Raw genomic sequence first — 19,341 nt, forward strand, 5'->3', positions numbered from 1 at the left:
GCGCGACAAAAGTTGCCCAATTCTATGAGAAACTTGCTACGAACAGATGTTCCTGCAACTTACCGATGCATTCGACTCTTTAAAGGAATTCTCTACCGAGTTTCAAAACGATCTTCACCCGATTTGACCTATTTGTATCGTTGCCAGCCGAGAAATCGAACTTGCGCCATCGTTCCAAAAACTTTTCGTCCATTATGCGTCATTCCAACAGCTACGAGAAGTGCTTGGTAGGAATTTATGACTAGTCACGATTAATCCCTGGAATAACTCAAGAGGGTTGGTGTGTCCCTTTTCTCTGCCCCGGATCGCAATTTCGTGCACTTATCAGCCCATATCGAAGGAAATCTCTTCGAATATCTCTATTCCAAGCTTTTCCATTCGTTACGATCCCTATGCCGATGTCTATCTGCTCGTAAAATCGTCCAAAGTCGATTGTTCGAGGCGTAAAGGGACACACACACGATCAATAATATTTTGGTACTTGTATGATATCTTTGTATTCTTTATTGCTTTATCCTTGTTGCTTGCATCGTATTCGATATAATAATTCGTTTTTCAATGAATAACTTAACAAGATTGTTGATTCTTATCGTGGTACCGAGATGATTCTCTTAGAAGGAAATTTATTACAGATGTGTCGTACAATTTTTTATTTTTTTTTCTGTATTATATACATATACATAAAATGAGCGTCTTCTTCGAGCAATAAAATGTAGAGCTACAATAAATATTTGAGTAATTTTCGTCTTTCGATTTGACATTATGAATATTGATTTAATCTACTAACTTCAATCAAGATCAGGTACGCTGTAATTAAATTAAATTAACGAATACCACCCCATCTATTTTTATAAACAACGACGAGGTTCGTTAAAAAAGCAGGATATCTATAAATAGAGAATTGTTACATTGGAAAAGTTAGAACTTTAATCGATGATAGAGATATTAATCGTTGACTGGAAACAGTCAATATCATTGTCAATATTTTCGCCAGCGTTAACGCAGCTTGTAACGCAAATCGACATTAAAGGATCGGAGTGGAGAAAAGATTGAAGCGGATTGACAATATCATTGTCAAACTGATTCGACAATATCACTGTCGATATCGTTGCTCATGTGCGCGCCTCTTAACGGATCGACACGCTCGATTTTCCAGTTATTTCCTCGAGGACGAAACGTGGAAATACGCGACGTGACGCGTCTATATTTTTCCCTGAGCGAGGATCGGGCTCGATTCATCAAGATTTGCCGTGGAATCAGGCCCGATCATCCCTCGTCCGTAACATCGACTGCTCGATTTTTCATATTTCGCGCGGGGCCACCCTTCTGACGCTCGACGAACCAGACTCGACCCTTCTCGTTTAATACGGATCGACGTCAACAGCCTATTTCGAACTATCGTACTGGACGTAGGGACGAATCGACTCCGTTGCACGCTTCTGCGATAAATTTCAGTTGCAGCATATGCCAGGGGTGTGGTACAGTCGTGAGTTACCCCTGACGTATAAGGGGAGACATAGTTGATACGATGTTCGGCTGAAGAGACGTGCGAGTGACGAGTTCATCGAGACGGAACGGTCAACGCTGTTTCGACCCTGCTGACTTGATTTCGGCGTCTTTGGATTATATAGATGATGGTCTGCTTTCATAGGCTTTGATATTGACTCGTTGTGATTCGTGATTGAGTCATTATTTGATGTATAGATCTTGGACCGATATGGAGTACAATTGAAGGAATCTAAAGTTTCTGTGATTAATGAAATTTGTCTTTAACGATATTAATGAAACAATTGAAGCGTTTGATGTTATTTAATAATATTGTTCGAGGAAACGATGGATAAGCTAGGAAAGATACTATTACAAATTTTTAATCTCTAATTTTATTGTATGGGCATATCGTAATTATTAAAATGTGGAGATGGAACGATCATGGGAAATAATTAAAGATTCGGTGTTGGTATGATCGAAGATGTGAAGATTTGAACTATAGCGATTTTAATTGCAGACTATCTTAAACGATACCAAGTGAAATATAATATAGTGCACTTGTTGATTCAGTACTACTTGTAACATCGGTTTCTTTGAAAACAGTCAACCAAGAATTAAATCAAGCAAAGACAAAATACGAAATTATTTCCAATGAACACATACATAAGTACAACGAACACTTAAAATTAAGGACATTATCATATGCGTACAAATACTTTTGCACTCGCTAAAATTTCAGAAAGTGGAAGAAAATAACATATATGAACTTGGTGCGAAACTCCGAAAATAAAATTCTTCTCAAAATCACCAAAATTCGAGAAAGACTTCTCTGCAATCATTCCATTTATCTTAAATCAAGCTAAAAAAGAATGGTTCTTTCCACGTGGATGGGTCGTTTCAAGTGGTTCTTCGCCCACACACGCACCAATTACCTGTCGTTAGCCGTAGATGAGAAAAAAAAAGAAGGAAAAGAAAAGAAATGACACCGTCATTAGGGTCTTGTGAGCCATTAGTTATCGTATTTGCCCGGCCATTCTCAGTTGGGAGTCCTCGGCGATGGTCTAAGGATGGAGGTTTGTCTCAATTATCGGCCGGTGCAACGATCCCGCGCAGCCACCGCCTACGTGCTCATCTGCGAGATGCACTTATCCGCTTCCTCGTGGCCCCAGATGCAAATAGCACCATTGTCATTAACTCGATACATCCTTTAAAGGCAGCAGCACGGTTCCCTTTCTCTACGGTCGTTTCTTCTTCATTGTTCGTTCAGCTTTGATTGCTATTTCGTTTCACTACGTCACTCTTCACAGCCGATCAAGTATTCCCAGAATGAATGACACACATGGATATTTTATAGGATTTGTCATTATGCGGGTCAAGTTGATGGAAAATAACGGAGGAATGGTCGTTTGGTAAATTTTAATCGTCCATCTATTGGAAAGTGTTTATAATGTTGTGGTGTTGATGCGTTAATATATATCAAGATGTAGCAAATGTGTCAAGATGTAGCAAATGCATCAATATGTAGAAAATGCATCAATATGTAGCAAGTGCATCAAGATGTAGCAAATGCATCAAGATGTAGCAAATGCATCAAGATGTAGCAAGTGCATCAATATGTAGCAAGTGCATCAATATGTAGCAAGTGCATCAATATGTAGCAAATGCATCAATATGTAGCAAGTGCATCAATATGTAGCAAGTGCATCAATATGTAGCAAGTGCATCAAGATGTAGCAAGTGCATCAAGATGTAGCAAGTGCATCAAGATGTAGCAAATGCATCAAGATGTAGTAAATGTACAAAGCGTACAAAAGTATATATGTACAAGGTGCAGAAACGTTGCAAAAATAAAATAGGTACTTTTTAGGTTTATATTATATTCTATTTAATTGGAATTACATTGTCAAAATTATATTAAAACGTTTTCCTATGCAAATGTGTTGACGTATCGCAAGTCGCCAATTATTTGGATATTATAACAAGAAGTTGCGAATGGTAAAATTAGCTGTTCCAGAGCCTGAAAAATACCTGTTTTATATTAGATACATACTTTTGTTCCATCTTCACCATAAAAATACTACTAGATTTTTTATATTACATTTTATTTAACGAGGAATAAATTTACTTCGTCAATAAACGCAATGTTCCTATTCGTGTAAAAAGAAGGACAATAATAGGAGATATGATTTAATCTCGAATTTCGAAGAAATGTAAATATGTTATAATCTCCGCGTAAAAACTGCGGAAGCATTTCAAGTTTCTACATAAAAATCGAGAATATTTGTCTGTAAATTATACATACATATGTATATTTCCTTGATAGCAGAAACTTCTAAATTTTTTATGAAAAATCCAAATATCAAAGTGGTCGATTTAAACGTCAGTTCAATTAAAAAAAAAAAAAGCAAAATTCGAAGGTCCGTGATTTTGAAAATACACGTGATTTTATCTGGAAGCTGTCGATAAGTTCAACAGAGAGGAAACCGCATGGTCTGGCTGTTGACGTTGTCATGTTTTCGCTCGTCGTTTAAATAAAAACTTAAAAAAGCCGCAGGGCGAACGTTTCCCGTGGTCAGAGTTTCATTAAAGCGTGTTCAGGTTTCAAGGAATTCCTCTTTTTTTTTTTTTTTGTCAAGTTAATTTAACTACGGAAAGATCGTTTAAAATACCGCTTCAGTTGCAGTCGTATTGTCTTTTACAGAGGACGGGCATTTTTAATATTTTAACAACGAAGTCTGGAATTAACTTAATCCCTTTCGTAATTCTTTTGCTCTTTGTAAACGTGAAACGGAATTTTACTTCATGTAGAAACGTTACAGGAACTATTTAAACATGCAAATTACAAGTGAGGGTTACATTTAATATAGTCATATACTTAAATAAAAAATCAGCATACAGCATGACATACGAATAATGATCTTAATCCTACTGCGTTTTTTTAGTTATAAAATGTGTCAGGTTTGAAGGGAATACGAAAGGATTGACATACATGAATATTTATTTCAATTTTGTACTGAAGTTCTTTCTTTTAAATATCTTGAATGTTTCTGTTAGTGGGAAGAAGAATGGGGCAGATATAAAAATGGTTTCGTTCAATAGTGTGGCTTATTAACTGTTTAAATTAAAGATGGTGCGAATAATCGATAAATATTTTCTCTTATTGTAAATTCATAAATCTTCACTTCCGTATATCACTGTAGCTGGATGTGTCCATTTATATTTGTAGTCGCCTAAATTATACACAACTTTCGATCGAATTCAATCTAAATACAGTACCTTTCATCAAATTTCATATTTGATCAAGTTAATCGATAAGTTTATTCAATTAAAACTTACGACCTTTGTAACACCAACTTTACTCCAAATATAAAACAACAGTGTCATTTACAATAGAATATAATGTCAGTTCCAATCTTCAGATTTATATTAAAAAAAAAAAAAAAAAAGAAACGAAGTTTATCCAGTGTTATTCAAATAATTGGAAGTTACAAATAATTTTTTTACCCGTGATGTCCAGTCATTGACCTAACTCTCCGATACGAACGTGTACCAAACAAGAATCAGAGTCAGTGCAACGGAACAATTTTATTAATCCATGGCAGTCATGCTTGAACCATTAAAACAAGCCTTTCAACTCCGAAACAAACTCTCAAAATCCCAATTCCGTCAATCATCCGTACGGGCAAACAGTGACTCTCTTCTATTCAAATAAATCGTGTCACCGATTCGAGGCATGCCTGACTGCATGTCAGGCAACGCATATATATATATATAGCTCGTAATTCGTGGGACCGATAGGGTGGCGGGAGATGCAATGATTCAAAACGGGTCGAAATGATTGAATAACTTTGCAGCATGCGAAGCTTCGTTTTCCAGAAAAGTGACTTTGCAAATCAATCGACGACGTATGCATTCGTCTGAACGATGAATTTTATAGAATTGTACGTCGCTAGAAATGGTTATTATAGCCATCGTTGTAGTAGGGAGAATGTTAGAATTTGTATTGTTATCAGAATGATCGTGAGTACAATAGATAAGCATTAGCTATCAATTTCTATTGATTCCATTCTACTCTATTCTAGCTTGAAGAACTTAAACGACGAAGTATTGTGGTATTTAGCCTATCGTAAATGCATTCAGTCCATTGACGTTTAAAGAGGCTATTGGTGTATTGGTATAAAAGGAATCGGAGCTAACGATGACCCAAAACCGATGACATTTCGATATCGAATTGGACGACTTGGCTTTAATGACGACTCAGCTTGACCATTTGAGCAGCGAACAATTCAGTTTGCAGTGATGCGTCTTTAAATGCACATCTGACGATCGCCAACCCCCTCTTCAATAAACGATTAATCCCAACGCTATCATTTCCACTTATTTCGAGTTCCAAAACGTTCACACCCTATCTACATGAAAAATCACAACGGTGTCTCTACCCTATGCACAACGTTTAACCTACCCTGCAATAAAAACCATAGCTCGAGGAAGAATAGCAAGAAGAAAATTCACGAAATCATCCCCATTTGGACGAGGCGTGTCCTCGTGCGATGACCCCGATATAATCCCGGTGGGGCCGATTTTTTCGATTAAATGAAGCCTGACGGGAAAAGGAGGCGTGTGACGTCAGGCTGACGTTCCTGGCAGACACCAGGCAGCCGCCCTGCTTTCTAATTGACACCCGCGAAACGGGGATGGGGCTGCTGGGCGCGTACGATATCTCGCGACCGTTGTGGGACCAGCCGTGTCAAAGGGGTCCCTCACTCTCCTCGCGGCGTGGGGCGGCCACGGAATTGAGATTGACAGTTAATTTCGTGGTAGTCCGGGGCCGGGTCGAAATTTCCAGGCGTCGAGATTGACCTTTCGCTTGAATGGAAAGCTAGAGACGACCAGGGGAGATCCCGAAGTCGTGGACGCTACATGGACTTTCGCGAGGTATTCGATCGGCATTTCCGATCACACGAACACGAAATCGTTGTTTTCGCGACGGCGAGGATTTCGATCTGCAGAATATTTCGAGGGATGTTTCTAAGAGTTTGAAATTGGATTTTATAGAGATGGAAGATTTCAGTGGAGATTGTTGGGTTGTGTGTCATTTGGGATGCGGGTCACGTTCGTGACAGAGGTGATTTATTTTCTTTCATGGTGCTTTTTATTGTTTTCATTGTCACAACGTCGTACTTTTTATTAAATGGTTTCTTACGACATCCTTAGGATGCGAGGCTAATTGCTAGTAGAGTTCTTCGTCAGTTAGTCCTTCCATTAAACTAATAGGCTTTTGCTCTTGAAATTTCTATTTATGTGACTTTTTACGATTATAAATTCTACGTTTGGAATAATATATCTGTAATAGGAAACAAGAAGGCAAACAATAGAGGGATAAAATAGCTGAATATTGCGGTGGAATATGTATTGTACAGTGCAGATATTAACAATATCTATCAATATTAACAATAGCATGTAAATAGCCGTATAACAATAGCCGTATGTTTTAGAGCAATAAAATTGTTAAATACGAATCGATTATATGCGGATATAGATGGACGAGTTTGAATAATTGGGATTGAGTGGCAGCAATTTGGAAAATTTGGAGCCGTTTAGTGCGAATAGAATACGTCGCGTCGCGCGGAAAATTTAGCGAAATCCACTATGTCCTCCGGATATTGCATCGTCCAATTGCTGATCAAATAATTTAGTTCTCAATTAGATACATTCTATGATAAGAGAAACATTTATACCTACATTTACAACGCTAATTAAAATCAATATCAAACCATGATCTAACGAAGAAAGATGAAATAACCATCTTTCCAAATTAATTTAATAAAACGAAAAGAAGAAGAAAGTAGAATATGCAACATTTGTATGAAAATAAAAATTGTTAGATCATATAATGATCAGTAACTTCATTTCATCGCATAAAATAATCGATAAATAAATAGATTTCCATTCTTTTCTCTTATTATACAAACCACACATACAAAAATAAGTATTTTCAAAAATGATCTAAATACGACTTAAATACACGTATCACACAGAATCGACTGTATCGCATAAATCAATCGATAATACGTGGTAACAAGTATTTGATACTACGAAACTGAAACGTAAAACTTGATGAGATACTTTCTTAGAAAATAATCCTATACGCAAACACTTTCATTGATCAGTGTACGAGTATATAAATATCAGATACGAAAGCTACACACATTCGCCATATATAATTTTCCGAATTACATAAAACAATAAGATAAGACTTCCTCGATTAAATACAAGAATCTTCCGCTCTTCATTTTCTAGTTACAACATGCACATGATAGAACAAAGAGTCGTAAGAAATAATTATCAACGACCGACAAATGGCAAGTCACCAATATCCGTCATCGAACAATGACTTTTCGAGGAATGGCCTGTGGCCTTCTAGCAGACGTTCGACTTTAAGGTCAGTTTACCGGTTGCTCGGCGAATTATTAATCTTCCGATGCCCGTAGCATGGTTGGTGGCCAGCGGTGGAAATTATTCGCGCGTCACGGGACCCTTTAATCCCAGCCATGGCGACTGAAGTTTCAACGGCGCGTAAGTCCGGCAGTTGTGAAGCACCCTTTAAAACCGGAAGCCCGGATTACCGGGAGAAATCGAGTTTGCTGCGGCGCTCAATTTGCGTCGTTTCCTATATGCCTTCTTACCCCATTTTCGCGCCCGTTAATGGTACCATGCCACTCTCGCGTGCACGCGCTAAACGTGCAGGGACTATCGTATTCTCGTTCACGACAGACACGATATATTGTGATTGGTGGAACGTACAGTAGCTGACGAAAGTATTTCAACGCTTACCATTAAGCTGAGGACTTTTCTGCAGTTTTATATTTCTATGAACGCAATTGAAGAAATGGGATCTAAGTAGAGATTTGCTTCACTTAGTAAAATATCGTAACAAGTAGGTGCTGTATTTGGGATATTTTATATGGCTTGCCATATTGTGTGCACTCAGACACATTTGTTGCATCCTTAAAGTTTCTTAGAAATCAGCCATCTACTTACCGTTGTATTTATTATGCGTATACAAGATTTTGAAAATTCATCAGTACCGAAATAATGAGTAGGTAGGGATTTTTGTGCATTTATGAGGAACTTAAATGTGGGAAATTGCGCGAAGTGCACGTAACGTGTAAGAAAATGTAACATTTCCAAAGTAAACTTCTCGTTATAATATTTGTTAAACAAGCCCTGAACTTACGATCGGTTTTCGTAGTTGCTCTCATAAAGATACGAATTTGCATAATAATCTGATGAGACACGACTGTAACGATTATATCGATAAAGTTTACATACATAGAAATGCATAATATGTATCGTGTCGTGTAGAAAATATGAAAATATTTTATTACAATTTGCATCCAATTGTCGACTGTTTGGTAAACTGCTATTAAAGTTACGGTTAAAGTTAAACTTTATAACAAATATTGGCTGCTTTCGTTCAACATACACCGTAATCTACCCGACGAGTATGAAACTGAGTATTATAAATCAAAGAGTTAAAGTGTTTATGAACTTGTTTACGGTAATATGTTTATGGTCTACGATAAAATTGCTTGTTTGAAATATAGTGTTTTTGCGAAACATGATGGTAGCTATCGTCCCTTACTTGAAGAGTAAATTACCGTATATGATTTATGTAGCCTAAGTGGAACGCAGATAAATCACCTTGTAAATTATCGCCAACAAATCTGTTTCCGTGAATTTGTGACACAGCCTGTTTTATTGGCGGGATTATCATAGACAATTCTCGTCATTCTTCGATATACAGCTTCGTATTAAAAACATAATGGTAAAATTGTAATATATCAATTCCTGAGTTTCGATTTTAATTTTTAAATTTTCTATTGCTGTATTTATCTTAGATAAATCTTCAGAAGTGACCGAAGGTTTGAAAAGAGAAAAGATTTAAGAAACTAAAGAATCATGCGAGCACGCTTGCTGAGAGATTCACGAGCATGTTGCAGTGAATCAAAATGAGTATCTTTTTCTCATGGTGTTACCATCTGCAGTCAGATAACGTTACCTAACCAAAAACCATAATTCCATGATGCCGATAAATTCTGTCACAGCAAAGTCCATTACCCTCGCTAAAAAACAGCAATATCTCGTCATCTTGTAGCAAATGAATATCTGTACAACGCAGTCTATGTGGAAATATGCTGCACAAGTTCCCACACTTTTTTAGAAAATCGTTTCTGTCTCTCGCTTATTTCTCGCTTTGCACAGAAATTTATATATTACGTATATTGTATATTGAATTTTCAACTTCCACACTCCAGTTTTTCACAACTAACTGAAACTGATAAATCAACGAATTGAAGATTAAATTTATTAACACAACATTTAAAGAAAGCAAAATATCTTACGTAACAATTGATCGTTTACAAGTAAAAGGAATAAATAAATTGCACCACGAATTGAACTGAAATAAAGTGAAATCCTTTCATCGGAACAAAACGACAGATTGCTTCCCAACACCCTGTCATCTAGCAACCCTCGCGAATTATCATTGACACGTTACACAGTGCAACCGCAAGGGTTGCAGAAATTTCGCTAGACGTAATTTTCGTATGGTAACAGGTTTCGCCTCCCTCTCTTTCCCTCTCTCTCTCTCTCTCTCTCCCTTTCTCTCTCTCTCTCCCTTTCTCTCTCTCTCTCTTTGTCCATCACAATTGCAGTACATCATTCCCATGGAGTCTAAAATCGTCGTCTATCGAGCTGACAATGGAGGCTCTTGATCATTGAATGAGGTCTATTGGATCGTTTGTGAGCAGCGAGACGGGCGTTCGGCATTCTATATGAATCCAAGCAAGATCCGATTCGTACTTCGTTTGTAAAAATAAAAAATGCATATAAATAATTTATTGATTTTATTTCGATGCGACTGGAAGAGAATAAAGTTTACTATTACGATGAAACGAGACAATTTACTGCTGATATTATCCAAAACGACGATATATTACTCGATATACTTAGCTATGCTAGAAATAGCTTTATATATTATAGAAGATTTGATATATCGCCGACATTTTATAAATATATATTAAAATTTTATAAATATCATTTTATAAATATCCATTTCAAATTGCTTTCGTATACTGATAACGATTCAATGCCTGATATTTAGGACAACTTGATACGTACACGGATAACCACTCCTCATATCCTCAAGATATCCTCAAGATATCCTCAAGATATCCTCAAGAAAATCCTCGTGAACAACGAGATGAACAAATAAAGCGTTTTATATATTAATTTAAATAAGATGGAGAGTGTTCCAACCCTCGTTCCCGAAAATCTCGAATCTCGATTACGTAAGTTGTATCTCGACTATGATAAACCCGTACGCAGGTATATGCTATACGAGGAGAATTGTTTGCGCGTATGTTGTTCCGAGTATTGGAAAATTCTTGACGAAACTATTGGAGGCGAAAATCGGTGCTCGAATGATGAGAAAGTTGATGGCATTCCAATTTAAATCGTCGATCGATCGAACGATAAAGCGAAGTAGTTAATACGCGAGGGTTGGGGGTACGCAAGAATCGCGGATAGGATTAAGATTGGAATTGCGATGTAGAATTTAGAAGGTGTATGAATTGGAGTTTGTAATTGATTGGGTGGTTATCGGTGTAGAAACTGGAAACAGATTTCGAGCATTAGAACGCATGAGAGAATTGGTTAAATTGTTCGTAGTGTATACGTATCGTGAGATTTTGTAATAGTGGATATTCAATTTTGCATCATATTTTACGAAGTACGTATATTTATAAAGGATGGGTAAACAAATTTTAATTGATAACAAATTTTACGAAGGATTTCCTTTTAGACTTACCTCGAATTATTTATTCAATTCGTTTTAATATACCGAAGTGTTTTAGTGGAAATTATAATTAATAATTATTATTTACGTTTACTATTGGAATCTTTTCTACAAATTTGCTAATAGAAACATCTGACCTGATTGATCTGATATTAATCTATCGTCGTATAATTATGATACACTTTTTGAGAAAATCCCATTGAATAGATCGTCGTTTTTGGATCTTAAATCGTATTATACGAATTTATTTGTGTATTCCTCTCCATTTATAGAAATCGGAATTATAGTCATTCTCTGGCCATTCACTTTCAATGCACTCGCGAATTTCCGGCCTTTCCAGTGCGTTTGTAAATCGTTTCGCTGCAATACAAGGCTATATAACGTTACAACGAGTTACCTGTCCCGCGCGTAAATGTCGATTAAATTAGAAAGAAAATTGTCGCGTTTACGTGACAACGGGCGTCAATGTGTTAAGGGGCTTGAAAAAGCGCGCAAAATTGTCAAACTTTCTTCATTCCTCGCAATCCTCCTCGAGCCAATTCATACACATCTCAAGAAGCGTCAGTCAATTAACTAACACTTCACGAAGACTCGGCATAGTCCAAGGTGGCAGGTTCGGCGATGAAATGAAATTTCCTTCGTTTCTAGGGGTTTGAAGAGGAAGAAGAGGTCGACGAAAACCGGGCCGCGACTTAAATAATTCAGACGCGAGGCCTCCGACAACTTCCTCCGCCCCCGGGAGAGTTCCGCTTTCGCCTTTTCGCATTCCCTGCTTCTTCTTTTCTGTCCCCGCGGGGACGTTGACTCGCGGAACTGGAATTCAGATAAGAAATCCTTCGTTTTCCATCCCGAGGATATTTCTCGTGCGCGCGACCGAGCACGTGCTGTCAATGGGAGAGCGGAAATATCAAATTCGATTTTCGCGAACACGAGTGCAAGAACCGAACCCTCGTCACCCTATTCTCTCTCTACCTTCACCTACAACCCCTGGGTTATACGACTCTGTTCTTCTTCTCCTTGTCGAGCTTTAGATTCTCTCTCTCTCTCTCTCTCTCTCTCTCTCTCTCTCTCTCTCTCTCTCTCTCTCTCTGATTTTCTCTTTATCTGCCTTTCATCGGCGGCGTTGTCATTAATGCGATCTGTGTAGACCGACGAGCGTGATGGGAATTTCAACGTGTCGGAGTAGTCGATTCTAGGACGGTGGCGACTGGGGTCGATGAAACGGAGAACATCATTTTCCCCGTGAATACAAATAATACCCGGAGTATTTCAGTACGTGAGATGTTCGTTTCGTTGCGAGACGAGATTGTGAGGTTGAGGAAGGACTGGAGTGTGAGATTCTTGAGACGAATGGGTTTGGTGGGTGAATCAGTTAATATTATTTAGAATTTTGCGAGTGTGTTATTTAGAGTTGAACTGATATTGGTTAGATTTATTAGAATTTATGTTATTTATATTATTTCGGTCGATGTTTGAGCTGTTTATTTGAGCTTATATTAAGTAGAAGGTATAAGTAGGGTTGTTTGCTATTTGATTTTTCTTTCTTTCGGATGATAATATTTTTACGAATAGAGTAAAAATAGTTATTAATTTATTCGTGTATTAACTATTTGAAACATATGATACGGGGCAAAGGATTAACGTTAGAGAAGCTGATCATTTTTTAAAAGAATAAAATAATCCATTAGAAGGTAATACATAATAAAGAAACATTTTTTCTAATATTCCAAGATATATGGAATGATATATTAGTAGACATTTTATTTCAATTTAAAACTGAAATGAAAAATAAGGAAGATGAATCTGTAGATCGGACACAAGTGGAAATAAAAGTACGTAAACAAATTACTCGTCTTCGTTCAATCAATTCGATACCGAGAAACATTTAACCAACAATGAATGAAACGTACAGCGGAACGGTCTTTGTAATTAACAATTAGAAACAGTGGCCTCTATGCGATGTGGCCGAGAATGGGAAATAGGTAGCGAGCTCTCTTCCTATTGTCGTTCTCGTCGTCGAAACGAAATCGCAGCCGAATCGATGGCAATCGAAGGCGAACAAAAACGAGAACGGAACGTCGGCGACGATTGGAAAAAAGCTCGCTCGCCGATTGCTTTCGGTACGTGCATAAAGCCTCGAAACGCTTGATAATTGCCTGGGAAGAAAAATTGCGACTGACGATCAAAATCAAAGAAGCAGAAAGAAACAAAGGAAACAGAAGGAAAGAAAATGTGAAAAGCGAAAAGGAGGCAAACAGAAAAGAAAGGAGAAAGAAGCTAAAAATTTGACAATTCAGGTTGGTTTCTGCGTCTCATGAAAATCATCGCGTGAATGCTTCGCGATGAAAGCTACTTGTAAAATCGGTCTTAGATGATTATAAATCTTTGAAAGCAAAATTTGAACGAAATTGAAGAGAGAGAGAGAGAGAGAGAGAGAGAGAGCAATTGTGAATTTGTGAAAATAGAATTTAAACGAAACTTGAAAATCTAAAAAACTGAAACAGAGTTTCACCGATAAAAGAGGAACACCTGGGTAGTCGATCGTATTTATCTAATAATTCATTTAATATCCGCCTAATTAAGTTTACTTTATTTGGTATTCTGCGGAGGTTGGGCTATGGAGAAACGCCGATAATGGGAAACCAGTAAACAGGCTGCAGGTGTATCTCGTAGACTTGTTAATAGTTTATCGGATAGTTTTTTGTCAACGTCGGAGCTTTCAAAGCGTATAAATATTGAAAGAGGTTTGGTCGCTTTATTTGCAACCTTTTTTCGGCAGTTGGTTTCTTTGATGACGTCCGTATTTACTGTAAAGCGGCTTCTGTTTTATGCACGTGCTTTTAATCAATTTGCTAACGATAATGCAAAGAGTAACGCAACAAGAGTTCCCATTTCGTGATTAAAAATTTCCCATGCGGTAAATCATTATACCGATGTTAGTAGTAGCAACAAATATAACGAACACATAATTAAGATAATGTAACGAATAGGAGGATTAAAAAGTGTTATTATAACAAAAGCGAAAGATATTCTATTGAGTAAAAATGACGAATAAGCTGTTTAAAATCTATCGTTATCGAAATCCTTAAGGATAATTTAATTCTTTAATATTTCTTTTTTTTTTTTCATAATTTCGCAAAGATCTCGTTAAAGTCGAACCGCGCGATTTTGCAACAAACGTAATAAATTTTCCGAATAATTTCTTCCTTTTAATTTGTTCATAAGTTCACAAAACTTTCATTAAAGCCAAACTACGCGATTGTTAAACTGGACATCAAAAAACGTTCAGTACTGTAAAATATTTGACCCATACCATCACCATTCATACAATAACGCGAGTCCACGGAGGATCGGTCAAAATAATCCATTTATTCGGCAATCAATTTAATGCGTTCCCGACACTTGGCGATTAACAATTATCGGTCGATGCGCGCAAACACTGTCACAGAATCAGTCACTGCGAGACCGAGCGTATATTGTACCAGCATCGACACAATTGTCGTGGCTCGAATTCGCTCGTAGCTCATTCCATTAACCGATTTCCCGTTCTGGAACCAGCATTGGTCACATAAATTCTGTGTCTATCTGTATTGGCAAACGAGAAAGAATCGTACAAGAAGACAAATACTGTGGTCGAACAAAACTGTGGTGGATATGGAATTTTTTTCTCGCGAATAAAATTTATTAAACTCGTGTGTAACTAAGACTAGACGAATGATTCTATTTATTTATATAATATTTTTTTTTTTTTTTTTACTTTTAGAAACAGACAATGCAGCTATCAGAATTCTTCAATTTATAATTAAAATCGACTGTCTGTCCACGGATAGCGAAGAAAAGTGTTGTACAGTTCATTAAACCGTGTACAGTTACATTAGGAGAATGTTTGCAAAGAGGAAGAAGCACGTACTCCGGAAAAAATATTTTAAAAGTGTTCGCATTAATAAATCCAGGAAATATCGAAAACTACGTGATTTTCATAATTTTATAATGAAAACTGAAAGAACCTGCTAAATTCTCCTCCACTCTTAAATATTCACGATATATGTGAATATTACAGCTACAAGAGCGTAAATTGTGTTGTAAAAAAATTGGAAATTCCATTTTATATAATAATTTATTTATTGTTAGAAACAGGCAATGCAGTTATCAGAATTCTTCAATTTATAATTAGAATCGACTGTCTGTCCACGGATAGCGAAGAACAGCGTTGTACAGTTCATTAAACCGTGTAAAGTTACATTAGGAGAATGTTCATTTTTAAAATGGAAGAATAGCACAAGCTTTTATAATATTTTAATTTGATTCCTGTGTTAATTAAAAAAATGTTTGCAAAGAGGAAGAAGCACGTACTCCGGAAAAAATATTTTAAAAGTATTCGCATTAATAAATCCAGGAAATATCGGAAACCACGTGATTTACATAATTCTATAATGAAAAATGAAAAAATCTGCTAAATTCTCCTCCACTCTTAAATATTCACGATATATGTAAATATTACAGCTACGAGAGCGTAAATTGTGTAGTAAAAGAGTTTGAAATTCCATCAAAATAACCAGTGCAAACCACAAAGAATCGATTTTAGAATAATTTCACGTAGCTCATCCATTGAAAAAAACTCGACGTGTCTCCGACTCAACGATCTCTCATCGACCCGACAAACATAGGGAAAAAACAGTGCTGCAGGCATCGTCGAGCAGACTCCCCGGTCAGCCTTTGGTTCTATCGAATCCCTCTCGGGGGCAGTTCGCGTTTTACTTTTACGTCCGTTCGACATCATTGAAACGGACCTGGGTCGTCCTTTGACTACCGCCCTCTGCTATCTTCGCCAACGTATCGACGCAGCTAATGGGTTTCGCTTGGAATTAATGAGATCACAAAAAATTTCGAAACGAAATCACGGGCAGGATACAAGAGATTTTGTTACGTAAAACAAAGCGATTATACGGACATTTGTGCAAATTTATATCGTTATGACTGTTGTCGTATGTTTATAATTAATCGCAGATAAACTGTCTGGCTATTGCAACGAGTATCGTATTCGTAGATATGATATTTCCGGGTATAGTATTAGGTTGTGCAAAATGTTTCTTTCGTTTTACAAGGAAATAATAGACGCACAATAATAGACGAAATGGATCACACCTGATTCAATAAAATAATATAAAACAAAAATTGTTGTTCATCTATCATCTAGTATCTTATGAAACGAAAGAAACTTTTCGGACAACCTAAATAGATGGAAAGAGAAATATTAGTAGATTTTCATAACATTTTGTCTCGTGACATAGAAATTAAAATAGGTACATTTGTTTCGAACTTGTTAATTAAGAAAAGCGAGTCATCCGGATAATTAGATTCTGAAAGTTCTGAATAATTTCTTACTTATTTAAGATAACAATTTCTTTATTTATCGATCCTCTATTTTTTAATCCATTTACCCTTAGTCTTTTACACAAACAACGATACATTTATTACTACTTCGTTAGTGTTTTATCAAGGGTGGTATTAAGCGATTCGCGATAATTACCGTTCAAGCCTCTTTGCATTCATCGCTAACAATAGGCTACGAAATGGCCGGTTAGTTCGCTATTGTTCGTCGATTAGAACTCGCAGCCTAATACTCCCCCTCCAAGTAAGGAGTTAGGGAGTATCAGCTTTGTATTAATGTGTTTTAAACGAACGCCCCTTAACGGCCGAGCCATTCGGGTACTGTGCTTGCTTGAATTTTACTTTTCCCGAGAATGGGATTATGGTAGTACAGCTGTGATTAATTTCGAGGATTTAGGCAGAGTTATTGGGGATAACTTTGAGAATCGAGGCCGATGGAAAGGGACAAATGGGGGAGGTGAAAGGAATGAAGAAATGGAAATGTTTTTGACGGATGGATTATTAGAATTGAAAATATATTATATTTTCTAATTAAAAAATAAAATTTCTAATACAAAAAAATAAATGATATATACATATTATACAGATATACCGAACTCGCATATTTTCTTTTCTCTCTCGTTCTTTTTCTTCCTGTCAAAAGCCTGATATTCACTTCGAATCTTCAACTCTAATTCTCTCTCATGGTTGTTAGCTCACTGACTCGCGTATTTTTCCCAACCATTTACTCTCTCGAGCTTCTACGCTCTTCCTTTCTTTATTTTTCAGGTGACTATGCGCCCTTCAGTCGCACGATAATCTCAAGCACTCAGTCCAAACACTCTTCTTTTACACCTTTCACACCTTTCGGACCAAGTATCCACTCCAGACCAAGTTTTTCCAGAGCTCGAATAATCCAAAAAAGTTTTATCGTGATAGACGAGTGGATTTATCCCAGTCATAAATGAAGATCTCTTTAGCGTTTTTATATTCGAACTCAAACATTTTATTCGCTCGATCAATTTTTACGCTCGCAGGAAACCAAGAAAATCTGAGACTTCTGCGCTCTCTTTTTATACATCGTTATTACAGATATGTAAATTTATTATAATAATTACAATCTAGCATATAGTCTTATGTATTATAATAAATATTCATTTACCTTCCAGTTTAATGATAAATTCAAATTGATCTTAAAACGTCACGTGTGTATGTGCAATAGCAAGTAATGGCAAACATGTTAAATAACTTGCAAAGTAGGTACAATATTGCATATAAGAATGATCGAACGTCAAAGAGCTGAAATAAAACTCAGAAATAAAACTATTAAACAAGCGGAGAAAAGTCAAATAAAACCGCAGCTGAATTCGTCAGTGCAATTAAACAAATGAAGCTTACGCGAGTCCATTGAATTTCATTAAGAAAATCGTATTCGTCGACCGAGCAAAGAAAAATGGTTGACGAGAGTCGGGAAACTCTCATGAATGACAAGAGTGCCGAAGCCTCGAAACAATGCGATGCCTTCCAGCTTCCAACATTTCGCTGAACGTGTCCCACTTGAGGGAGACCGCGCGTCGCTCGTTTGCGATTCAGACTTTAATTAGGTCTATGCTTTTTGTCTCTTAATTTCGCTTTACCGCTCGCGTCGGAGCAGATAGCAAATTCGTTGGTTCTTGTCGCCCGCTTTTGTATTAAACGAAGATTAAATTTCGCCTTGGAGAGATCATGATTCCCAATTTTTCGCTCGTGTCACAAATCATTCGAGGTTCCTGCAAATTTTGACTAATTAACGTTAAGAAGGTTCTTTTTTATATTTTTTTTTCTTCAGATTCGAAATAAGAAGAGTTGTAAACTCATATCGTGATTGTCGGAAATACGATTAACGTGTTGCAAATTGATTTATTTGTATGAATAAAATAAAAAGGTTTAAAGAAACTGGCTTACATTAACAAAAGTATTTCGCTATTAAAAATATCGATAATTGTAATTTCGTATGAAGAAACAGATTGAAGAATTTGTATTCGACATTTCGTGAGATTTTTTAAATTTATAATCAGCCAACGATTTTTTAAATTTATAATCAGCCAACGATTTTTTAAATTATAACTGGCCTTGTTATTTAATGACAACAATACAAATATTAATCGAAGAATATAAGAATTGTGTAAAAAGATGTCGTCAACGAGATTAATTGAAATTCCGTTTAAAGATGAAAAAAAGAAAGACAGAGAAATTGAATTGGAGCTTCTTCTACGAAAAATTTGACGTTCGTGTGAAAATTGGCCAGTTCGCTTGGGAAGAAGGCGATCAGTGAGAACGAGGAAGTCATTGCGACCCTCGTTTTACGCCGCATCCGCACTAATAAAGTTCGCTAACCCTATTCGCTGTTCAAAGCGTTAATGAACACTTTTTGTATCGTGTACTAGCTATATCATTTAGAAATTAACGTGTTCCTAATGATGGAAATTACGTATTCCATGCAGCGTATGAGATAACAAAGCGTGGCTTTAATTACGTGTATGTTGACCTTTTACGATTGCTATTCTGTTTGCACGTTGCGCGTTCCATTTCAACTAGCCATTACACTGTTTTAAACGATGTATTAATAATCCTGAAAGGTTTAA

General features: G+C 36.7%; 2 protein-coding genes across 2 annotated transcripts in view; both read left to right on the forward strand.

Moving 5' to 3' along the window:
* The window catches only part of LOC138178765 (alcohol dehydrogenase 2), a 319,787-nt gene that overhangs the window by 147,496 nt on the left and 152,950 nt on the right, over positions 1 to 19,341 (forward strand). The gene's annotated exons all lie outside the window — the stretch shown is intronic.
* The window catches only part of Fas2 (neural cell adhesion molecule fasciclin 2), a 171,771-nt gene that overhangs the window by 82,352 nt on the left and 70,078 nt on the right, over positions 1 to 19,341 (forward strand). The gene's annotated exons all lie outside the window — the stretch shown is intronic.

Source organism: Bombus flavifrons, chromosome 4 (genome assembly GCF_040668555.2).
Source record: "Bombus flavifrons isolate JBK064 chromosome 4, iyBomFlav1_principal, whole genome shotgun sequence".
NCBI classification, from domain to species: Eukaryota; Metazoa; Arthropoda; class Insecta; order Hymenoptera; family Apidae; genus Bombus; species Bombus flavifrons.